Source organism: Crinia signifera, chromosome 3, assembly GCF_055691185.1.
Source record: "Crinia signifera chromosome 3, ASM5569118v1, whole genome shotgun sequence".
NCBI classification, from domain to species: Eukaryota; Metazoa; Chordata; class Amphibia; order Anura; family Myobatrachidae; genus Crinia; species Crinia signifera.
This window is the reverse complement of record NC_139219.1, coordinates 335,374,904-335,392,819: the sequence shown is the minus strand read 5'-3', so window position 1 is coordinate 335,392,819 and position 17,916 is coordinate 335,374,904. Positions and strand designations below refer to the sequence as shown.

General features: G+C 41.5%; 50 non-coding genes across 50 annotated transcripts; all 50 read right to left on the bottom strand.

The window, feature by feature from the left end:
- Positions 1 to 92: 92 nt before the first annotated feature.
- Positions 93 to 165, bottom strand: TRNAV-AAC (transfer RNA valine (anticodon AAC)). Its single transcript has one exon. It is a non-coding gene; the product is annotated as a tRNA-Val (tRNA).
- A 90-nt stretch (positions 166 to 255) lies between these two features.
- Positions 256 to 328, bottom strand: TRNAV-UAC (transfer RNA valine (anticodon UAC)). The gene has a single exon. It is a non-coding gene; the product is annotated as a tRNA-Val (tRNA).
- Positions 329 to 1,018: 690 nt separating this feature from the next.
- Positions 1,019 to 1,091, bottom strand: TRNAV-AAC (transfer RNA valine (anticodon AAC)). The gene has a single exon. It is a non-coding gene; the product is annotated as a tRNA-Val (tRNA).
- A 741-nt stretch (positions 1,092 to 1,832) lies between these two features.
- Positions 1,833 to 1,905, bottom strand: TRNAV-AAC (transfer RNA valine (anticodon AAC)). Its single transcript has one exon. It is a non-coding gene; the product is annotated as a tRNA-Val (tRNA).
- Positions 1,906 to 2,158: 253 nt separating this feature from the next.
- Positions 2,159 to 2,231, bottom strand: TRNAV-AAC (transfer RNA valine (anticodon AAC)). The gene has a single exon. It is a non-coding gene; the product is annotated as a tRNA-Val (tRNA).
- Positions 2,232 to 2,689: 458 nt separating this feature from the next.
- On the bottom strand, positions 2,690 to 2,762 carry TRNAV-AAC (transfer RNA valine (anticodon AAC)). Its single transcript has one exon. It is a non-coding gene; the product is annotated as a tRNA-Val (tRNA).
- A 362-nt stretch (positions 2,763 to 3,124) lies between these two features.
- On the bottom strand, positions 3,125 to 3,197 carry TRNAV-AAC (transfer RNA valine (anticodon AAC)). Its single transcript has one exon. It is a non-coding gene; the product is annotated as a tRNA-Val (tRNA).
- Positions 3,198 to 3,287: 90 nt separating this feature from the next.
- On the bottom strand, positions 3,288 to 3,360 carry TRNAV-AAC (transfer RNA valine (anticodon AAC)). The gene has a single exon. It is a non-coding gene; the product is annotated as a tRNA-Val (tRNA).
- A 90-nt stretch (positions 3,361 to 3,450) lies between these two features.
- TRNAV-AAC (transfer RNA valine (anticodon AAC)) lies at positions 3,451 to 3,523 on the bottom strand. Its single transcript has one exon. It is a non-coding gene; the product is annotated as a tRNA-Val (tRNA).
- A 201-nt stretch (positions 3,524 to 3,724) lies between these two features.
- TRNAV-AAC (transfer RNA valine (anticodon AAC)) lies at positions 3,725 to 3,797 on the bottom strand. Its single transcript has one exon. It is a non-coding gene; the product is annotated as a tRNA-Val (tRNA).
- Positions 3,798 to 3,887: 90 nt separating this feature from the next.
- On the bottom strand, positions 3,888 to 3,960 carry TRNAV-UAC (transfer RNA valine (anticodon UAC)). The gene has a single exon. It is a non-coding gene; the product is annotated as a tRNA-Val (tRNA).
- A 254-nt stretch (positions 3,961 to 4,214) lies between these two features.
- On the bottom strand, positions 4,215 to 4,287 carry TRNAV-CAC (transfer RNA valine (anticodon CAC)). Its single transcript has one exon. It is a non-coding gene; the product is annotated as a tRNA-Val (tRNA).
- A 252-nt stretch (positions 4,288 to 4,539) lies between these two features.
- TRNAV-AAC (transfer RNA valine (anticodon AAC)) lies at positions 4,540 to 4,612 on the bottom strand. The gene has a single exon. It is a non-coding gene; the product is annotated as a tRNA-Val (tRNA).
- Positions 4,613 to 4,702: 90 nt separating this feature from the next.
- Positions 4,703 to 4,775, bottom strand: TRNAV-CAC (transfer RNA valine (anticodon CAC)). Its single transcript has one exon. It is a non-coding gene; the product is annotated as a tRNA-Val (tRNA).
- Positions 4,776 to 5,139: 364 nt separating this feature from the next.
- Positions 5,140 to 5,212, bottom strand: TRNAV-CAC (transfer RNA valine (anticodon CAC)). Its single transcript has one exon. It is a non-coding gene; the product is annotated as a tRNA-Val (tRNA).
- A 90-nt stretch (positions 5,213 to 5,302) lies between these two features.
- TRNAV-UAC (transfer RNA valine (anticodon UAC)) lies at positions 5,303 to 5,375 on the bottom strand. Its single transcript has one exon. It is a non-coding gene; the product is annotated as a tRNA-Val (tRNA).
- A 90-nt stretch (positions 5,376 to 5,465) lies between these two features.
- TRNAV-AAC (transfer RNA valine (anticodon AAC)) lies at positions 5,466 to 5,538 on the bottom strand. The gene has a single exon. It is a non-coding gene; the product is annotated as a tRNA-Val (tRNA).
- A 364-nt stretch (positions 5,539 to 5,902) lies between these two features.
- Positions 5,903 to 5,975, bottom strand: TRNAV-AAC (transfer RNA valine (anticodon AAC)). The gene has a single exon. It is a non-coding gene; the product is annotated as a tRNA-Val (tRNA).
- A 201-nt stretch (positions 5,976 to 6,176) lies between these two features.
- TRNAV-AAC (transfer RNA valine (anticodon AAC)) lies at positions 6,177 to 6,249 on the bottom strand. Its single transcript has one exon. It is a non-coding gene; the product is annotated as a tRNA-Val (tRNA).
- Positions 6,250 to 6,339: 90 nt separating this feature from the next.
- On the bottom strand, positions 6,340 to 6,412 carry TRNAV-UAC (transfer RNA valine (anticodon UAC)). Its single transcript has one exon. It is a non-coding gene; the product is annotated as a tRNA-Val (tRNA).
- Positions 6,413 to 6,502: 90 nt separating this feature from the next.
- Positions 6,503 to 6,575, bottom strand: TRNAV-CAC (transfer RNA valine (anticodon CAC)). The gene has a single exon. It is a non-coding gene; the product is annotated as a tRNA-Val (tRNA).
- Positions 6,576 to 6,665: 90 nt separating this feature from the next.
- On the bottom strand, positions 6,666 to 6,738 carry TRNAV-UAC (transfer RNA valine (anticodon UAC)). The gene has a single exon. It is a non-coding gene; the product is annotated as a tRNA-Val (tRNA).
- Positions 6,739 to 6,828: 90 nt separating this feature from the next.
- TRNAV-AAC (transfer RNA valine (anticodon AAC)) lies at positions 6,829 to 6,901 on the bottom strand. The gene has a single exon. It is a non-coding gene; the product is annotated as a tRNA-Val (tRNA).
- Positions 6,902 to 7,265: 364 nt separating this feature from the next.
- Positions 7,266 to 7,338, bottom strand: TRNAV-AAC (transfer RNA valine (anticodon AAC)). The gene has a single exon. It is a non-coding gene; the product is annotated as a tRNA-Val (tRNA).
- A 364-nt stretch (positions 7,339 to 7,702) lies between these two features.
- Positions 7,703 to 7,775, bottom strand: TRNAV-UAC (transfer RNA valine (anticodon UAC)). Its single transcript has one exon. It is a non-coding gene; the product is annotated as a tRNA-Val (tRNA).
- Positions 7,776 to 7,865: 90 nt separating this feature from the next.
- TRNAV-CAC (transfer RNA valine (anticodon CAC)) lies at positions 7,866 to 7,938 on the bottom strand. The gene has a single exon. It is a non-coding gene; the product is annotated as a tRNA-Val (tRNA).
- Positions 7,939 to 8,627: 689 nt separating this feature from the next.
- TRNAV-CAC (transfer RNA valine (anticodon CAC)) lies at positions 8,628 to 8,700 on the bottom strand. The gene has a single exon. It is a non-coding gene; the product is annotated as a tRNA-Val (tRNA).
- A 415-nt stretch (positions 8,701 to 9,115) lies between these two features.
- Positions 9,116 to 9,188, bottom strand: TRNAV-CAC (transfer RNA valine (anticodon CAC)). The gene has a single exon. It is a non-coding gene; the product is annotated as a tRNA-Val (tRNA).
- A 252-nt stretch (positions 9,189 to 9,440) lies between these two features.
- Positions 9,441 to 9,513, bottom strand: TRNAV-AAC (transfer RNA valine (anticodon AAC)). Its single transcript has one exon. It is a non-coding gene; the product is annotated as a tRNA-Val (tRNA).
- Positions 9,514 to 9,603: 90 nt separating this feature from the next.
- TRNAV-CAC (transfer RNA valine (anticodon CAC)) lies at positions 9,604 to 9,676 on the bottom strand. The gene has a single exon. It is a non-coding gene; the product is annotated as a tRNA-Val (tRNA).
- Positions 9,677 to 9,766: 90 nt separating this feature from the next.
- Positions 9,767 to 9,839, bottom strand: TRNAV-AAC (transfer RNA valine (anticodon AAC)). The gene has a single exon. It is a non-coding gene; the product is annotated as a tRNA-Val (tRNA).
- A 638-nt stretch (positions 9,840 to 10,477) lies between these two features.
- On the bottom strand, positions 10,478 to 10,550 carry TRNAV-UAC (transfer RNA valine (anticodon UAC)). Its single transcript has one exon. It is a non-coding gene; the product is annotated as a tRNA-Val (tRNA).
- A 90-nt stretch (positions 10,551 to 10,640) lies between these two features.
- Positions 10,641 to 10,713, bottom strand: TRNAV-AAC (transfer RNA valine (anticodon AAC)). Its single transcript has one exon. It is a non-coding gene; the product is annotated as a tRNA-Val (tRNA).
- Positions 10,714 to 11,482: 769 nt separating this feature from the next.
- On the bottom strand, positions 11,483 to 11,555 carry TRNAV-CAC (transfer RNA valine (anticodon CAC)). Its single transcript has one exon. It is a non-coding gene; the product is annotated as a tRNA-Val (tRNA).
- Positions 11,556 to 11,645: 90 nt separating this feature from the next.
- On the bottom strand, positions 11,646 to 11,718 carry TRNAV-UAC (transfer RNA valine (anticodon UAC)). Its single transcript has one exon. It is a non-coding gene; the product is annotated as a tRNA-Val (tRNA).
- Positions 11,719 to 11,808: 90 nt separating this feature from the next.
- On the bottom strand, positions 11,809 to 11,881 carry TRNAV-AAC (transfer RNA valine (anticodon AAC)). Its single transcript has one exon. It is a non-coding gene; the product is annotated as a tRNA-Val (tRNA).
- Positions 11,882 to 12,963: 1,082 nt separating this feature from the next.
- On the bottom strand, positions 12,964 to 13,036 carry TRNAV-UAC (transfer RNA valine (anticodon UAC)). Its single transcript has one exon. It is a non-coding gene; the product is annotated as a tRNA-Val (tRNA).
- A 90-nt stretch (positions 13,037 to 13,126) lies between these two features.
- On the bottom strand, positions 13,127 to 13,199 carry TRNAV-AAC (transfer RNA valine (anticodon AAC)). Its single transcript has one exon. It is a non-coding gene; the product is annotated as a tRNA-Val (tRNA).
- A 253-nt stretch (positions 13,200 to 13,452) lies between these two features.
- Positions 13,453 to 13,525, bottom strand: TRNAV-AAC (transfer RNA valine (anticodon AAC)). Its single transcript has one exon. It is a non-coding gene; the product is annotated as a tRNA-Val (tRNA).
- A 201-nt stretch (positions 13,526 to 13,726) lies between these two features.
- TRNAV-AAC (transfer RNA valine (anticodon AAC)) lies at positions 13,727 to 13,799 on the bottom strand. Its single transcript has one exon. It is a non-coding gene; the product is annotated as a tRNA-Val (tRNA).
- A 201-nt stretch (positions 13,800 to 14,000) lies between these two features.
- TRNAV-AAC (transfer RNA valine (anticodon AAC)) lies at positions 14,001 to 14,073 on the bottom strand. The gene has a single exon. It is a non-coding gene; the product is annotated as a tRNA-Val (tRNA).
- Positions 14,074 to 14,274: 201 nt separating this feature from the next.
- On the bottom strand, positions 14,275 to 14,347 carry TRNAV-AAC (transfer RNA valine (anticodon AAC)). Its single transcript has one exon. It is a non-coding gene; the product is annotated as a tRNA-Val (tRNA).
- Positions 14,348 to 15,026: 679 nt separating this feature from the next.
- TRNAV-AAC (transfer RNA valine (anticodon AAC)) lies at positions 15,027 to 15,099 on the bottom strand. Its single transcript has one exon. It is a non-coding gene; the product is annotated as a tRNA-Val (tRNA).
- Positions 15,100 to 15,624: 525 nt separating this feature from the next.
- Positions 15,625 to 15,697, bottom strand: TRNAV-AAC (transfer RNA valine (anticodon AAC)). Its single transcript has one exon. It is a non-coding gene; the product is annotated as a tRNA-Val (tRNA).
- Positions 15,698 to 15,787: 90 nt separating this feature from the next.
- TRNAV-AAC (transfer RNA valine (anticodon AAC)) lies at positions 15,788 to 15,860 on the bottom strand. Its single transcript has one exon. It is a non-coding gene; the product is annotated as a tRNA-Val (tRNA).
- Positions 15,861 to 15,950: 90 nt separating this feature from the next.
- TRNAV-AAC (transfer RNA valine (anticodon AAC)) lies at positions 15,951 to 16,023 on the bottom strand. Its single transcript has one exon. It is a non-coding gene; the product is annotated as a tRNA-Val (tRNA).
- A 201-nt stretch (positions 16,024 to 16,224) lies between these two features.
- Positions 16,225 to 16,297, bottom strand: TRNAV-AAC (transfer RNA valine (anticodon AAC)). The gene has a single exon. It is a non-coding gene; the product is annotated as a tRNA-Val (tRNA).
- A 90-nt stretch (positions 16,298 to 16,387) lies between these two features.
- On the bottom strand, positions 16,388 to 16,460 carry TRNAV-UAC (transfer RNA valine (anticodon UAC)). The gene has a single exon. It is a non-coding gene; the product is annotated as a tRNA-Val (tRNA).
- Positions 16,461 to 17,464: 1,004 nt separating this feature from the next.
- TRNAV-CAC (transfer RNA valine (anticodon CAC)) lies at positions 17,465 to 17,537 on the bottom strand. Its single transcript has one exon. It is a non-coding gene; the product is annotated as a tRNA-Val (tRNA).
- Positions 17,538 to 17,789: 252 nt separating this feature from the next.
- On the bottom strand, positions 17,790 to 17,862 carry TRNAV-AAC (transfer RNA valine (anticodon AAC)). The gene has a single exon. It is a non-coding gene; the product is annotated as a tRNA-Val (tRNA).
- Positions 17,863 to 17,916: the final 54 nt, after the last annotated feature.

Sequence of the window (17,916 nt, the reverse complement as noted above, 5' to 3'; positions counted from 1 at the left end):
CCGTCTTAGAAACTAAGCCAGACACCATCCAATGTAGGAGACACTTTCTAAAAAAAGAGCCATTGCATTAAAATGCTTTGCTAAAAATCCATTGTTTCTGCCCAGTTTCGAACTGGGGACCTTTCGCGTGTTAGGCGAACGTGATAACCACTACACTACAGAAACTTCTCGGAAACTATACCAGACACCAACCAATGTAGGAGGCACTTTCTAAAAACAAAGTCATTGAAGAAAAATGCTTAGGTTAAAAACACTTGTTTCTGCCCAGTTTCGAACTGAGGACCTTTCGCGTGTAAGGCGAACGTGATAACCACTACACTACAGAAACATCTTAGAAACAAAGCCAGACACGATACAATGTAGAAGGCATTTTCTAAAAAAAGAGCCATTGCATGAAAATGCTTAGCTAAAAATCCATTGTTTCTGCCCAGTTTCGAACTGTGGACCTTTCACGTGTGAGGCGAACGTGATAACCACTACACTACAGAAACTTCTCAGAAACTATACACGACACCAACCAATGTAGGAGTCACTTTCATAAAATAGAGCCATTGAAGAAAAATGATTAGGTTAAAAACACTTGTTTCTGCCCAGTTTCGAACTGGGGACCTTTTGCGTGTAAGGCGAACGTGATAACCACTACACTACAGAAATGTCTTAGAAACTATGCCAGACACCATCCAATGTAGGAGGCACTTTCTAAAAAAAGAGCCATTGCATGAAAATGCTTAGCTAAAAATCCATTGTTTCTGCCCAGTTTCGAACTGGGGACCTTTCTCGTGTTAGGTGAATGTGATAACCACTACACTACAGAAACTTCTCGGAAACTATACCAGACACCAACCAATGTAGGAGGCACTTTCTAAAAACAGAGTCATTGAAGAAAAATGCTTAGGTTAAAAACACTTGTTTCTGCCCAGTTTCTACCGTCTTAGAAACTAAGCCAGACACCATCCAATGTAGGAGGCACTGTCTAAAAAAAGGGCCATTGCATTAAAATGCTTAGCTAAAAATCCATTGTTTCTGCCCAGTTTCGAACTGGGGACCTTTCGCGTGTTAGGCGAACGTGATATCCACTACACTACAGAAACGTCTTAGAAACTACGCCAGACACCATCCAATGTAGGAGTCACTTTCTAAAAAAAGAGCCATTGAATGAAAATGCTTAGCTAAAAATCCATTGTTTCTGCCCAGTTTCGAACTGGGGACCTTTCGCGTGTTAGGTGAATGTGATAACCACTACACTACAGAAACTTCTCGGAAACTATACCAGACACCAACCAATGTAGGAGGCACTTTCTAAAAACAGAGTCATTGAAGAAAAATGCTTAGGTTAAAAACACTTGTTTCTGCCCAGTTTCGAACTGGGGACCTTTCGCGTGTAAGGCGAACGTGATAACCAATACACTACAGAAACGTCTTAGAAACTAAGCCAGACACCATCCAATGTAGGAGGCACTTTCTAAAAAAAGAGCCATTGCATGAAAATGCTTAGCTAAAAATCCATTGTTTCTGCCCAGTTTCGAACTGGGGACCTTTCGCGTGTGAGGCTAACGTGATAACCACTACACTACAGAAACTTCTCAGAAACTATACTAGACACCAACCAATGTAAGAGGCACTGTCTAAAAAAAGGGCCATTGCATTAAAATGCTTAGCTAAAAATCCATTGTTTCTGCCCAGTTTCGAACTTGGGACCTTTCGCGTGTTAGGCAAACGTGATAACCACTACACTACAGAAACTTCTCGGAAACTATACCAGACACCATCCAATGTAGGAGGCACTGTCTAAAAAAGGGTCCTTGCATTAAAATGCTTAGCTAAAAAACCATTGTTTCTGCCCAGTTTCGAACTGGGGACCTTTCGCGTGTTAGGCGAACGTGATAACCACTACACTACAGAAACTTCTCGGAAACTATACCAGACACCAACCAATGTAGGAGGCACTTTCTAAAAAAAGAGCCATTGCATGAAAATGCTTAGCTAAAAATCCATTTTTTCTGCCCAGTTTCGAACTGGGGACCTTTCGCGTGTGAGGCGAACGTGATAACCACTACACTACAGAAACTTCTCAGAAACTAAATTAGACACCAACCAATGTAGGAGGCACTGTCTAAAAAAAGGGCCATTGCATTAAAATGCTTAGCTAAAAATCCATTGTTTCTGCCCAGTTTCGAACTGGGGACCTTTCGCGTGTTAGGCGAACATGATAACCACTACACTACAGAAACTTCTCGGAAACTATACCAGACACCAACCAATGTAGGAGGCACTTTCTAAAAACAGAGTCATTGAAGAAAAATGCTTAGGTTAAAAACACTTGTTTCTGCCCAGTTTCTACCGTCTTAGAAACTAAGCCAGACACCATCCAATGTAGCAGGCACTGTCTAAAAAAATGGCCATTGCATTAAAATTCTTAGCTAAAAATCCATTGTTTCTGCCCAGTTTCGAACTGGGGACCTTTCGCGTGTTAGTCACTTTCATAAAATAGAGCCATTGAAGAAAAATGATTAGGATAAAGACACTTGTTTCTGCCCAGTTTCGAACTGGGGACCTTTTGCGTGTAAGGCGAACGTGATAACCACTACACTACAGAAACGTATTAGAAACTACGCTAGACACCATCCAATGTAGGAGGCACTTTCTAAAAAAAGAGCCATTGAATGAAAATGCTTAGCTAAAAATCCATTGTTTCTGCCCAGTTTCGAACTGGGGACCTTTCGCGTGTTAGGCGAACGTGATAACCACTACACTACAGAAACTTCTCGGAAACTATACAAGACACCAACCAATGTAGGAGGCACTTTCTAAAAACAGAGTCATTGAAGAAAAATGCTTAGGTTAAAAACACTTGTTTCTGCCCAGTTTCTACCGTCTTAGAAACTAAGCCAGACACCATCCAATGTAGCAGGCACTGTCTAAAAAAGGGCCATTGCATTAAAATGCTTAGCTAAAAATCCATTGTTTCTGCCCAGTTTCGAACTGGGGACCTTTCGCGTGTTAGGCGAACGTGATAACCACTACACTAAAGAAACTTCTCGGAAACTATACCAGACACCATCCAATGTAGGAGGCACTGTCTAAAAAAGGGTCCTTGCATTAAAATGCTTAGCTAAAAAACCATTGTTTCTGCCCAGTTTCGAACTGGGGACCTTTCGCGTGTTAGGCAAACGTGATAACCACTACACTACAGAAACTTCTCGGAAACTATACCAGACACCAACCAATGTAGGAGGCACTTTCTAAAAAAAGAGCCATTGCATGAAAATGCTTAGCTAAAAATCCATTGTTTCTGCCCAGTTTCGAACTGGGGACCTTTCGCGTGTTAGGCAAACGTGATAACCACTACACTACAGAAACTTCTCGGAAACTATACCAGACACCATCCAATGTAGGAGGCACTGTCTAAAAAAAGGGTCCTTGCATTAAAATGCTTAGCTAAAAAAACATTGTTTCTGCCCAGTTTCGAACTGGGGACCTTTCGCGTGTTAGGCGAACGTGATAACCACTACACTACAGAAACTTCTCGGAATCTATACCAGACACCAACCAATGTAGGAGGCACTTTCTAAAAACAGAGTCATTGAAGAAAAATGCTTAGGTTAAAAACACTTGTTTCTGCCCAGTTTCTACCGTCTTAGAAACTAAGCCAGACACCATCCAATGTAGCAGGCACTGTCTAAAAAAAGGGCCATTGCATTAAAATGCTTAGCTAAAAATCCGTTGTTTCTGCCCAGTTTCGAACTGGGGACCTTTCGCGTGTTAGGCGAACGTGATAACCACTACACTACAGAAACTTCTCGGAAACTATACCAGACACCAACCAATGTAGGAGGCACTTTCTAAAAACAAAGTCATTGAAGAAAAATGCTTAGGTTAAAAACACTTGTTTCTGCCCAGTTTCGAACTGAGGACCTTTCGCGTGTAAGGCGAACGTGATAACCACTACACTACAGAAACATCTTAGAAACAAAGCCAGACACGATACAATGTAGAAGGCATTTTCTAAAAAAAGAGCCATTGAATGAAAATGCTTAGCTAAAAATCCATTGTTTCTGCCCAGTTTCGAACTGGGGACCTTTCGCGTGTTAGGTTGAATGTGATAACCACTACACTACAGAAACTTCTCGGAAACTATACCAGACACCAACCAATGTAGGAGGCACTTTCTAAAAACATAGTCATTGAAGAAAAATGCTTAGGTTAAAAACACTTGTTTCTGCCCAGTTTCGAACTGGGGACCTTTTGCGTGTGAGGCGAACGTGATAACCACTACACTACAGAAACTTCTCAGAAACTATGCTAGACACCAACCAATGTAAGAGGCACTGTCTAAAAAAAGGGCCATTGCATTAAAATGCTTAGCTAAAAATCCATTGTTTCTGCCCAGTTTCGAACTTGGGACCTTTCGCGTGTTAGGCAAACGTGATAACCACTACACTACAGAAACTTCTCGGGAACTATACCAGACACCATCCAATGTAGGAGGCACTGTCTAAAAAAGGGTCCTTGCATTAAAATGCTTAGCTAAAAAACCATTGTTTCTGCCCAGTTTCGAACTGGGGACCTTTCACGTGTTAGGCGAACGTGATAACCACTACACTACAGAAACTTCTCGGAAACTATACCAGACACCAACCAATGTAGGAGGCACTTTCTAAAAAAAGAGCCATTGCATGAAAATGCTTAGCTAAAAATCCATTGTTTCTGCCCAGTTTCGAACTGGGGACCTTTCGCGTGTGAGGCGAACGTGATAACCACTACACTACAGAAACTTCTCAAAAACTAAATTAGACACCAACCAATGTAGGAGGCACTGTCTAAAAAAAGGGCCATTGCATTAAAATGCTTAGCTAAAAATCCATTGTTTCTGCCCAGTTTCGAACTGGGGACCTTTCTCGTGTTAGGTGAATGTGATAACCACTACACTACAGAAACTTCTCGGAAACTATACCAGACACCAACCAATGTAGGAGGCACTTTCTAAAAACAGAGTCATTGAAGAAAAATGCTTAGGTTAAAAACACTTGTTTCTGCCCAGTTTCTACCGTTTTAGAAACTAAGCCAGACACCATCCAATGTAGGAGGCACTTTCTAAAAAAAGAGCCATTGCATTAAAATGCTTAGCTAAAAATCCATTGTTTCTGCCCAGTTTCGAACTGGGGACCTTTCGCGTGTGAGACGAACGTGATAACCACTACACTACAGAAACTTCCCAGAAACTATATTAGACACCAACCAATGTAGGAGTCACTTTCATAAAATAGAGCCATTGAAGAAAAATGCTTAGGTTAAAAAAACTTGTTTCTGCCCAGTTTCGAACTGGGGACCTTTCGCGTGTAAGGCGAACGTGATAACCACTACACTACAGAAACATCTTAGAAACAAAGCCAGACACGATACAATGTAGGAGGCACTTTCTAAAAAAAGAGCCATTGCATGAAAATGCTTAGCTAAAAATCCATTGTTTCTGCCCAGTTTCGAACTGGGGACCTTTCGCGTGTTAGGCAAACGTGATAACCACTACACTACAGAAACTTCTCGGAAACTATACCAGACACCATCCAATGTAGGAGGCACTGTCTAAAAAAAGGGTCCTTGCATTAAAATGCTTAGCTAAAAATCCATTGTTTCTGCCCAGTTTCGAACTGGGGACCTTTCGCGTGTTAGGCGAACTTGATAACCACTACACTACAGAAACTTCTCGGAAACTATACCAGACACCAACCAATGTAGGAGGCACTTTCTAAAAACAGAGTCATTGAAGAAAAATGCTTAGGTTAAAAACACTTGTTTCTGCCCAGTTTCTACCGTCTTAGAAACTAAGCCAGACACCATCCAATGTAGCAGGCACTGTCTAAAAAAAGGGCCATTGCATTAAAATGCTTAGCTAAAAATCCATTGTTTCTGCCCAGTTTTGAACTGGGGACCTTTCGCGTGTTAGGCGAACGTGATAACCACTACACTACAGAAACTTCTCGGAAACTATACCAGACACCAACCAATGTAGGAGGCACTCTCTAAAAACAGAGTCATTGAAGAAAAATGCTTAGGTTAAAAACACTTGTTTCTGCCCAGTTTCTACCGTCTTAGAAACTAAGCCAGACACCATCCAATGTAGGAGGCACTGTCTAAAAAAAGGGCCATTGCATTAAAATGCTTTGCTAAAAATCCATTGTTTCTGCCCAGTTTCGAACTGGGGACCTCTCGCGTGTTAGGCGAACGTGATAACCACTACACTACAGAAACTTCTCGGAAACTATACCAGACACCAACCAATGTAGGAGGCACTTTCTAAAAACAAAGTCATTGAAGAAAAATGCTTAGGTTAAAAACACTTGTTTCTGCCCAGTTTCGAACTGAGGACCTTTCGCGTGTAAGGCGAACGTGATAACCACTACACTACAGAAACGTCTTAGAAACTACGCCAGACACCATCCAATGTAGGAGGCACTTTCTAAAAAAAGAGCCATTGAATGAAAATGCTTAGCTAAAAATCCATTGTTTCTGCCCAGTTTCGAACTGGGGACCTTTCGCGTGTGAGGCGAACGTGATAACCACTACACTACAGAAACTTCTCAGAAACTATACACGACACCAACCAATGTAGGAGTCACTTTCATAAAATAGAGCCATTGAAGAAAAATGCTTAGGTTAAAAAGACTTGTTTCTGCCCAGTTTCGAACTGGGGACCTTTCGCGTGTAAGGCGAACGTGATAACCACTACACTACAGAAACATCTTAGAAACAAAGCCAGATACGATACAATGTAGGAGGCACTTTCTAAAAAAAGAGCCATTGCATGAAAATGCTTAGCTAAAAATCCATTGTTTCTGCCCAGTTTCGAACTGGGGACCTTTCGCGTGTTAGGCAAACGTGATAACCACTACACTACAGAAACTTCTCGGAAACTATACCAGACACCATCCAATGTAGGAGGCACTGTCTAAAAAAAGGGTCCTTGCATTAAAATGCTTAGCTAAAAATCCATTGTTTCTGCCCAGTTTCGAACTGGGGACCTTTCGCGTGTTAGGCGAACTTGATAACCACTACACTACAGAAACTTCTCGGAAACTATACCAGACACCAACCAATGTAGGAGGCACTTTCTAAAAACAGAGTCATTGAAGAAAAATGCTTAGGTTAAAAACACTTGTTTCTGCCCAGTTTCTACCGTCTTAGAAACTAAGCCAGACACCATCCAATGTAGCAGGCACTGTCTAAAAAAAGGGCCATTGCATTAAAATGCTTAGCTAAAAATCCATTGTTTCTGCCCAGTTTTGAACTGGGGACCTTTCGCGTGTTAGGCGAACGTGATAACCACTACACTACAGAAACTTCTCGGAAACTATACCAGACACCAACCAATGTAGGAGGCACTTTCTAAAAACAGAGTCATTGAAGAAAAATGCTTAGGTTAAAAACACTTGTTTCTGCCCAGTTTCTACCGTCTTAGAAACTAAGCCAGACACCATCCAATGTAGCAGGCACTGTCTAAAAAAAGGGCCATTGCATTAAAATGCTTAGCTAAAAATCCATTGCTTCTGCCCAGTTTTGAACTGGGAACCTTTCGCGTGTTAGGCGAACGTGATAACCACTACACTACAGAAACTTCTCGGAAACTATACCAGACACCAACCAATGTAGGAGGCACTTTCTAAAAACAAAGTCATTGAAGAAAAATGCTTAGGTTAAAAACACTTGTTTCTGCCCAGTTTCGAACTGAGGACCTTTCGCGTGTAAGGCGAACGTGATAACCACTACACTACAGAAACGTCTTAGAAACTACGCCAGACACCATCCAATGTAGGAGGCACTTTCTAAAAAAAGAGCCATTGAATGAAAATGCTTAGCTAAAAATCTATTGTTTCTGCCCAGTTTCGAACTGGGGACCTTTCGCGTGTGAGGCGAACGTGATAACCACTACACTACAGAAACTTCTCAGAAACTATACACGACACCAACCAATGTAGGAGTCACTTTCATAAAATAGAGCCATTGAAGAAAAATGATTAGGATAAAAACACTTGTTTCTGCCCAGTTTCGAACTGGGGACCTTTTGCGTGTAAGGCGAACGTGATAACCACTACACTACAGAAACGTCTTAGAAACTACGCCAGACACCATCCAATGTAGGAGGCACTTTCTAAAAAAAGAGCCATTGAATGAAAATGCTTAGCTAAAAATCCATTGTTTCGGCCCAGTTTCGAACTGGGGACCTTTCGCGTGTTAGGTGAATGTGATAACCACTACACTACAGAATCTTCTCGGAAACTATACCAGACACCAACCAATGTAGGAGGCACTTTCTAAAAACAGAGTCATTGAAGAAAAATGCTTAGGTTAAAAACACTTGTTTCTGCAAAGTTTCTACCGTCTTAGAAACTAAGCCAGACACCATCCAATGTAGGAGGCACTGTCTAAAAAAGGGCCATTGCATTAAAATGCTTAGCTAAAAATCCATTGTTTCTGCCCAGTTTCGAACTGGGGACCTTTCGCGTGTTAGGCGAACGTGATAACCACTACACTAAAGAAACTTCTCGGAAACTATACCAGACACCAACCAATGTAGGAGGCACTTTCTAAAAACAGAGTCATTGAAGAAAAATGCTTAGGTTAAAAACACTTGTTTCTGCCCAGTTTTGAACTGGGGACCTTTCGCGTGTGAGGCGAACGTGATAACCACTACACTACAGAAACTTCTCAGAAACTATACTAGACACCAACCAATGTAAGAGGCACTGTCTAAAAAAAGGGCCATTGCATCAAAATGCTTAGCTAAAAATCCATTGTTTCTGCCCAGTTTCGAACTTGGGACCTTTCGCGTGTTAGGTAAACGTGATAACCACTACACTACAGAAACTTCTCGGAAACTATACCAGACACCATCCAATGTAGGAGGCACTGTCTAAAAAAGGGCCATTGCATTAAAATGCTTAGCTAAAAATCCATTGTTTCTGCCCAGTTTCGAACTGGGGACCTTTCGCGTGTTAGGCGAACGTGATAACCACTACACTAAAGAAACTTCTCGGAAACTATACCAGACACCAACCAATGTAGGAGGCACTTTCTAAAAACAAAGTCATTGAAGAAAAATGCTTAGGTTAAAAACACTTGTTTCTGCCCAGTTTCGAACTGGGGACCTTTCGCGTGTGAGGCGAACGTGATAACCACTACACTACAGAAACTTCTCAGAAACTATACTAGACACCAACCAATGTAAGAGGCACTGTCTAAAAAAAGGGCCATTGCATTAAAATGCTTAGCTAAAAATCCATTGTTTCTGCCCAGTTTCGAACTTGGGACCTTTCGCGTGTTAGGCAAACGTGATAACCACTACACTACAGAAACTTCTCGGAAACTATACCAGACACCATCCAATGTAGGAGGCACTGTCTAAAAAAGGGTCCTTGCATTAAAATGCTTAGCTAAAAAACCATTGTTTCTGCCCAGTTTCGAACTGGGGACCTTTCGCGTGTTAGGCAAACGTGATAACCACTACACTACAGAAACTTCTCGGAAACTATACCAGACACCAACCAATGTAGGAGGCACTTTCTAAAAAAAGAGCCATTGCATGAAAATGCTTAGCTAAAAATCCATTGTTTCTGCCCAGTTTCGAACTGGGGACCTTTCGCGTGTGAGGCGAACGTGATAACCACTACACTACAGAAACTTCTCAGAAACTAAATTAGACACCAACCAATGTAGGAGGCACTGTCTAAAAAAAGGGCCATTGCATTAAAATGCTTAGCTAAAAATCCATTGTTTCTGCCCAGTTTCGAACTGGGGACCTTTCGCGTGTTAGGCGAACGTGATAACCACTACACTACAGAAACTTCTCGGAAACTATACCAGACACCAACCAATGTAGGAGGCACTTTCTAAAAACAGAGTCATTGAAGAAAAATGCTTAGGTTAAAAACACTTGTTTCTGCCCAGTTTCTACCGTCTTAGAAACTAAGCCAGACACCATCCAATGTAGGAGGCACTGTCTAAAAAAAGGGCCATTGCATTAAAATGCTTAGCTAAAAATCCATTGTTTCTGCCCAGTTTCAAACTGGGGACCTTTCGCGTGTTAGGCGAACGTGATAACCACTACACTACAGAAACTACTCGGAAACTATACCAGACACCAACCAATGTAGGAGGCACTTTCTAAAAACAGAGTCATTGAAGAAAAATGCTTAGGTTAAAAACACTTGTTTCTGCCCAGTTTCTACCGTTTTAGAAACTAAGCCAGACACCATCCAATGTAGGAGGCACTTTCTAAAAAAAGAGCCATTGCATTAAAATGCTTAGCTAAAAATCCCTTGTTTCTGCCCAGTTTCGAACTGGGCACCTTTCGCGTGTGAGACGAACGTGATAACCACTACACTACAGAAACTTCCCAGAAACTATACTAGACACCAACCAATGTAGGAGTCACTTTCATAAAATAGAGCCATTGAAGAAAAATGCTTAGGTTAAAAAAACTTGTTTCTGCCCAGTTTCGAACTGGGGACCTTTCGCGTGTAAGGCGAACGTGATAACCACTACACTACAGAAACATCTTAGAAACAAAGCCAGACACGATACAATGTAGGAGGCACTTTCTAAAAAAAGAGCCATTGCATGAAAATGCTTAGCTAAAAATCCATTGTTTCTGCCCAGTTTCGAACTGGGGACCTTTCGCGTGTTAGGCAAACGTGATAACCACTACACTACAGAAACTTCTCGGAAACTATACCAGACACCATCCAATGTAGGAGGCACTGTCTAAAAAAAGGGTCCTTGCATTAAAATGCTTAGCTAAAAATCCATTGTTTCTGCCCAGTTCCGAACTGGGGACCTTTCGCGCGTTAGGCGAACGTGATAACCACTACACTAGCTAAAAATCCATTGTTTCTGCCCAGTTTCGAACTGTGGACCTTTCACGTGTGAGGCGAACGTGATAACCACTACACTACAGAAACTTCTCAGAAACTATACACGACACCAACCAATGTAGGAGTCACTTTCATAAAATAGAGCCATTGAAGAAAAATGATTAGGTTAAAAACACTTGTTTCTGCCCAGTTTCGAACTGGGGACCTTTTGCGTGTAAGGCGAACGTGATAACCACTACACTACAGAAATGTCTTAGAAACTATGCCAGACACCATCCAATGTAGGAGGCACTTTCTAAAAAAAGAGCCATTGCATGAAAATGCTTAGCTAAAAATCCATTGTTTCTGCCCAGTTTCGAACTGGGGACCTTTCTCGTGTTAGGTGAATGTGATAACCACTACACTACAGAAACTTCTCGGAAACTATACCAGACACCAACCAATGTAGGAGGCACTTTCTAAAAACAGAGTCATTGAAGAAAAATGCTTAGGTTAAAAACACTTGTTTCTGCCCAGTTTCTACCGTTTTAGAAACTAAGCCAGACACCATCCAATGTAGGAGGCACTTTCTAAAAAAAGAGCCATTGCATTAAAATGCTTAGCTAAAAATCCCTTGTTTCTGCCCAGTTTCGAACTGGGGACCTTTCGCGTGTGAGACGAACGTGATAACCACTACACTACAGAAACTTCCCAGAAACTATACTAGACACCAACCAATGTAGGAGTCACTTTCATAAAATAGAGCCATTGAAGAAAAATGCTTAGGTTAAAAAAACTTGTTTCTGCCCAGTTTCGAACTGGGGACCTTTCGCGTGTAAGGCGAACGTGATAACCACTACACTACAGAAACATCTTAGAAACTAAGCCAGACACGATACAATGTAGGAGGCACTTTCTAAAAAAAGAGCCATTGCATGAAAATGCTTAGCTAAAAATCCATTGTTTCTGCCCAGTTTCGAACTGGGGACCTTTCGCGTGTTAGGCAAACGTGATAACCACTACACTACAGAAACTTCTCGGAAACTATACCAGACACCATCCAATGTAGGAGGCACTGTCTAAAAAAAGGGTCCTTGCATTAAAATGCTTAGCTAAAAATCCATTGTTTCTGCCCAGTTCCGAACTGGGGACCTTTCGCGCGTTAGGCGAACGTGATAACCACTACACTAGCTAAAAATCCATTGTTTCTGCCCAGTTCCGAACTGTGGACCTTTCACGTGTGAGGCGAACGTGATAACCACTACACTACAGAAACTTCTCAGAAACTATACACGACACCAACCAATGTAGGAGTCACTTTCATAAAATAGAGCCATTGAAGAAAAATGATTAGGTTAAAAACACTTGTTTCTGCCCAGTTTCGAACTGGGGACCTTTTGCGTGTAAGGCGAACGTGATAACCACTACACTACAGAAATGTCTTAGAAACTATGCCAGACACCATCCAATGTAGGAGGCACTTTCTAAAAAAAGAGCCATTGCATGAAAATGCTTAGCTAAAAATCCATTGTTTCTGCCCAGTTTCGAACTGGGGACCTTTCTCGTGTTAGGTGAATGTGATAACCACTACACTACAGAAACTTCTCGGAAACTATACCAGACACCAACCAATGTAGGAGGCACTTTCTAAAAACAGAGTCATTGAAGAAAAATGCTTAGGTTAAAAACACTTGTTTCTGCCCAGTTTCTACCGTCTTAGAAACTAAGCCAGACACCATCCAATGTAGGAGGCACTGTCTAAAAAAAGGGCCATTGCATTAAAATGCTTAGCTAAAAATCCATTGTTTCTGCCCAGTTTCGAACTGGGGACCTTTAGCGTGTTAGGCGAACGTGATATCCACTACACTACAGAAACGTCTTAGAAACTACGCCAGACACCATCCAATGTAGGAGGCACTTTCTAAAAAAAGAGCCATTGAATGAAAATGCTTAGCTAAAAATCCATTGTTTCTGCACAGTTTCGAACTGGGGACCTTTCGCGTGTTACTACAGAAACTACAGAAACTTCTCGGAAACTATACCAGACACCAACCAATGTAGGAGGCACTTTCTAAAAACAGAGTCATTGAAGAAAAATGCTTAGGTTAAAAACACTTGTTTCTGCCCAGTTTCGAACTGGGGACCTTTCGCGTGTAAGGCGAACGTGATAACCACTACACTACAGAAACATCTTAGAAACAAAGCCAGACACGATACAATGTAGGAGGCACTTTCTAAAAAAAGAGCCATTGCATGAAAATGCTTAGCTAAAAATCCATTGTTTCTGCCCAGTTTCGAACTGGGGACCTTTCGCGTGTTAGGCGAACGTGATATCCACTACACTACAGAAACGTCTTAGAAACTACGCCAGACACCATCCAATGTAGGAGGCACTTTCTAAAAAAAGAGCCATTGAATGAAAATGCTTAGCTAAAAATCCATTGTTTCTGCCCAGTTTCGAACTGGGGACCTTTCGCGTGTTAGGTGAATGTGATAACCACTACACTACAGAAACTTCTCGGAAACTATACCAGACACCATCCAATGTAGGAGGCACTGTCTAAAAAAAGGGTCCTTGCATTAAAATGCTTAGCTAAAAATCCATTGTTTCTGCCCAGTTTCGAACTGGGGACCTTTCGCGTGTTAGGCGAACGTGATAACCACTACACTACAGAAACTTCTCGGAAACTATACCAGACACCAACCAATGTAGGAGGCACTTTCTAAAAACAGAGTCATTGAAGAAAAATGCTTAGGTTAAAAACACTTGTTTCTGCCCAGTTTCTACCGTCTTAGAAACTAAGCCAGACACCATCCAATGTAGCAGGCACTGTCTAAAAAAAGGGCCATTGCATTAAAATGCTTAGCTAAAAATCCATTGTTTCTGCCCAGTTTTGAACTGGGGACCTTTCGCGTGTTAGGCGAACGTGATAACCACTACACTACAGAAACTTCTCGGAAACTATACCAGACACCAACCAATGTAGGAGGCACTTTCTAAAAACAGAGTCATTGAAGAAAAATGCTTAGGTTAAAAACACTTGTTTCTGCCCAGTTTCTACCATCTTAGAAACTAAGCCAGACACCATCCAATGTAGCAGGCACTGTCTAAAAAAAGGGCCATTGCATTAAAATGCTTAGCTAAAAATCCATTGTTTCTGCCCAGTTTTGAACTGGGGACCTTTCGCGTGTTAGGCGAACGTGATAACCACTACACTACAGAAACTTCTCGGAAACTATACCAGACACCAACCAATGTAGGAGGCACTTTCTAAAAACAGAGTCATTGAAGAAAAATGCTTAGGTTAAAAACACTTGTTTCTGCCCAGTTTCTACCGTCTTAGAAACTAAGCCAGACACCATCCAATGTAGGAGGCACTGTCTAAAAAAAGGGCCATTGCATTAAAATGCTTTGCTAAAAATCCATTGTTTCTGCCCAGTTTCGAACTGGGGACCTTTCGCGTGTTAGGCAAACGTGATAACCACTACACTACAGAAACATCTTAGAAACAAAGCCAGACACGATACAATGTAGAAGGCATTTTCTAAAAAAAGAGCCATTGCATGAAAATGCTTAGCTAAAAATCCATTGTTTCTGCCCAGTTTCGAACTGTGGACCTTTCACGTGTGAGGCGAACGTGATAACCACTACACTACAGAAACTTCTCAGAAACTATACATGACACCAACCAATGTAGGAGTCACTTTCATAAAATAGAGCCATTGAAGAAAAATGATTAGGTTAAAAACACTTGTTTCTGCCCAGTTTCGAACTGGGGACCTTTTGCGTGTAAGGCGTGTAACACTACAGAAACGTCTTAGAAACTACGCCAGACACCATCCAATGTAGGAGGCACTTTCTAAAAAAAGAACCATTGCATGAAAATGCTTAGCTAAAAATCCATTGTTTCTGCCCAGTTTCGAACTGGGGACCTTTCTCGTGTTAGGTGAATGTGATAACCACTACACTACAGAAACTTCTCGGAAACTATACCAGACATAAACCAATGTAGGAGGCACTTACTAAAAACAGAGTCATTGAAGAAAAATGCTTAGGTTAAAAACACTTGTTTCTGCCCAGTTTCTACCGTCTTAGAAACTAAGCCAGACACCATCCAATGTAGGAGGCACTGTCTAAAAAAAGGGCCATTGCATTAAAATGCTTAGCTAAAAATCCATTGTTTCTGCCCAGTTTCGAACTGGGGACCTTTCGCGTGTTAGGCGAACGTGATATCCACTACACTACAGAAACGTCTTAGAAACTACGCCAGACACCATCCAATGTAGGAGGCACTTTCTAAAAAAAGAGCCATTGAATGAAAATGCTTAGCTAAAAATCCATTGTTTCTGCCCAGTTTCGAACTGGGGACCTTTCGCGTGTTAGGTGAATGTGATAACCACTACACTACAGAAACTTCGCGGAAACTATACCAGACACCAACCAATGTAGGAGGCACTTTCTAAAAACATAGTCATTGAAGAAAAATGCTTAGGTTAAAAACACTTGTTTCTGCCCAGTTTCTACCGTCTTAGAAACTAAGCCAGACACCATCCAATGTAGCAGGCACTGTCTAAAAAAGGGCCATTGCATTAAAATGCTTAGCTAAAAATCCATTGTTTCTGCCCAGTTTCGAACTGGGGACCTTTCGCGTGTTAGGCGAACGTGATAACCACTACACTAAAGAAACTTCTCGGAAACTATACCAGACACCATCCAATGTAGGAGGCACTGTCTAAAAAAGGGTCCTTGCATTAAAATGCTTAGCTAAAAAACCATTGTTTCTGCCCAGTTTCGAACTGGGGACCTTTCGCGTGTTAGGCAAACGTGATAACCACTACACTACAGAAACTTCTCGGAAACTATACCAGACACCAACCAATGTAGGAGGCACTTTCTAAAAAAAGAGCAATTGCATGAAAATGCTTAGCTAAAAATCCATTGTTTCTGCCCAGTTTCGAACTGGGGACCTTTCGCGTGTTAGGCAAACGTGATAACCACTACACTACAGAAACTTCTCGGAAACTATACCAGACACCATCCAATGTAGGAGGCACTGTCTAAAAAAAGGGTCCTTGCATTAAAATGCTTAGCTAAAAAAACATTGTTTCTGCCCAGTTTCGAACTGGGGACCTTTCGCGTGTTAGGCGAACGTGATAACCACTACACTACAGAAACTTCTCGGAAACTATACCAGACACCAACCAATGTAGGAGGCACTTTCTAAAAACAGAGTCATTGAAGAAAAATGCTTAGGTTAAAAACACTTGTTTCTGCCCAGTTTCTACCGTCTTAGAAACTAAGCCAGACACCATCCAATGTAGCAGGCACTGTCTAAAAAAAGGGCCATTGCATTAAAATGCTTAGCTAAAAATCCGTTGTTTCTGCCCAGTTTCGAACTGGGGACCTTTCGCGTGTTAGGCGAACGTGATAACCACTACACTACAGAAACTTCTCGGAAACTATACCAGACACCAACCAATGTAGGAGGCACTTTCTAAAAACAAAGTCATTGAAGAAAAATGCTTAGGTTAAAAACACTTGTTTCTGCCCAGTTTCGAACTGAGGACCTTTCGCGTGTAAGGCGAACGTGATAACCACTACACTACAGAAACATCTTAGAAACAAAGCCAGACACGATACAATGTAGAAGGCATTTTCTAAAAAAAGAGCCATTGCATGAAAATGCTTAGCTAAAAATCCATTGTTTCTGCCCAGTTTCGAACTGTGGACCTTTCACGTGTGAGGCGAACGTGATAACCACTACACTACAGAAACTTCTCAGAAACTATACACGACACCAACCAATGTAGGAGTCACTTTCATAAAATAGAGCCATTGAAGAAAAATGATTAGGTTAAAAACACTTGTTTCTGCCCAGTTTCGAACTGGGGACTTTTGCGTGTAAGGCGTGTAACACTACAGAAACGTCTTAGAAACTACGCCAGACACCATCCAATGTAGGAGGCACTTTCTAAAAAAAGAGCCATTGCATGAAAATGCTTAGCTAAAAATCCATTGTTTCTGCCCAGTTTCGAACTGGGGACCTTTCTCGTGTTAGGTGAATGTGATAACCACTACACTACAGAAACTTCTCGGAAACTATACCAGACATAAACCAATGTAGGAGGCACTTACTAAAAACAGAGTCATTGAAGAAAAATGCTTAGGTTAAAAACACTTGTTTCTGCCCAGTTTCTACCGTCTTAGAAACTAAGCCAGACACCATCCAATGTAGGAGGCACTGTCTAAAAAAAGGGCCATTGCATTAAAATGCTTAGCTAAAAATCCATTGTTTCTGCCCAGTTTCGAACTGGGGACCTTTCGCGTGTTAGGCGAACGTGATATCGACTACACTACAGAAACGTCTTAGAAACTACGCCAGACACCATCCAATGTAGGAGGCACTTTCTAAAAAAAGAGCCATTGAATGAAAATGCTTAGCTAAAAATCCATTGTTTCTGCCCAGTTTCGAACTGGGGACCTTTCGCGTGTTAGGTGAATGTGATAACCACTACACTACAGAAACTTCTCGGAAACTATACCAGACACCAACCAATGTAGGAGGCACTTTCTAAAAACATAGTCATTGAAGAAAAATGCTTAGGTTAAAAACACTTGTTTCTGCCCAGTTTCGAACTGGGGACCTTTTGCGTGTGAGGCGAACGTGATAACCACTACACTACAGAAACTTCTCAGAAACTATGCTAGACACCAACCAATGTAAGAGGCACTGTCTAAAAAAAGGGCCATTGCATTAAAATGCTTAGCTAAAAATCCATTGTTTCTGCCCAGTTTCGAACTTGGGACCTTTCGCGTGTTAGGCAAACGTGATAACCACTACACTACAGAAACTTCTCGGGAACTATACCAGACACCATCCAATGTAGGAGGCACTGTCTAAAAAAGGGTCCTTGCATTAAAATGCTTAGCTAAAAAACCATTGTTTCTGCCCAGTTTCGAACTGGGGACCTTTCACGTGTTAGGCGAACGTGATAACCACTACACTACAGAAACTTCTCGGAAACTATACCAGACACCAACCAATGTAGGAGGCACTTTCTAAAAAAA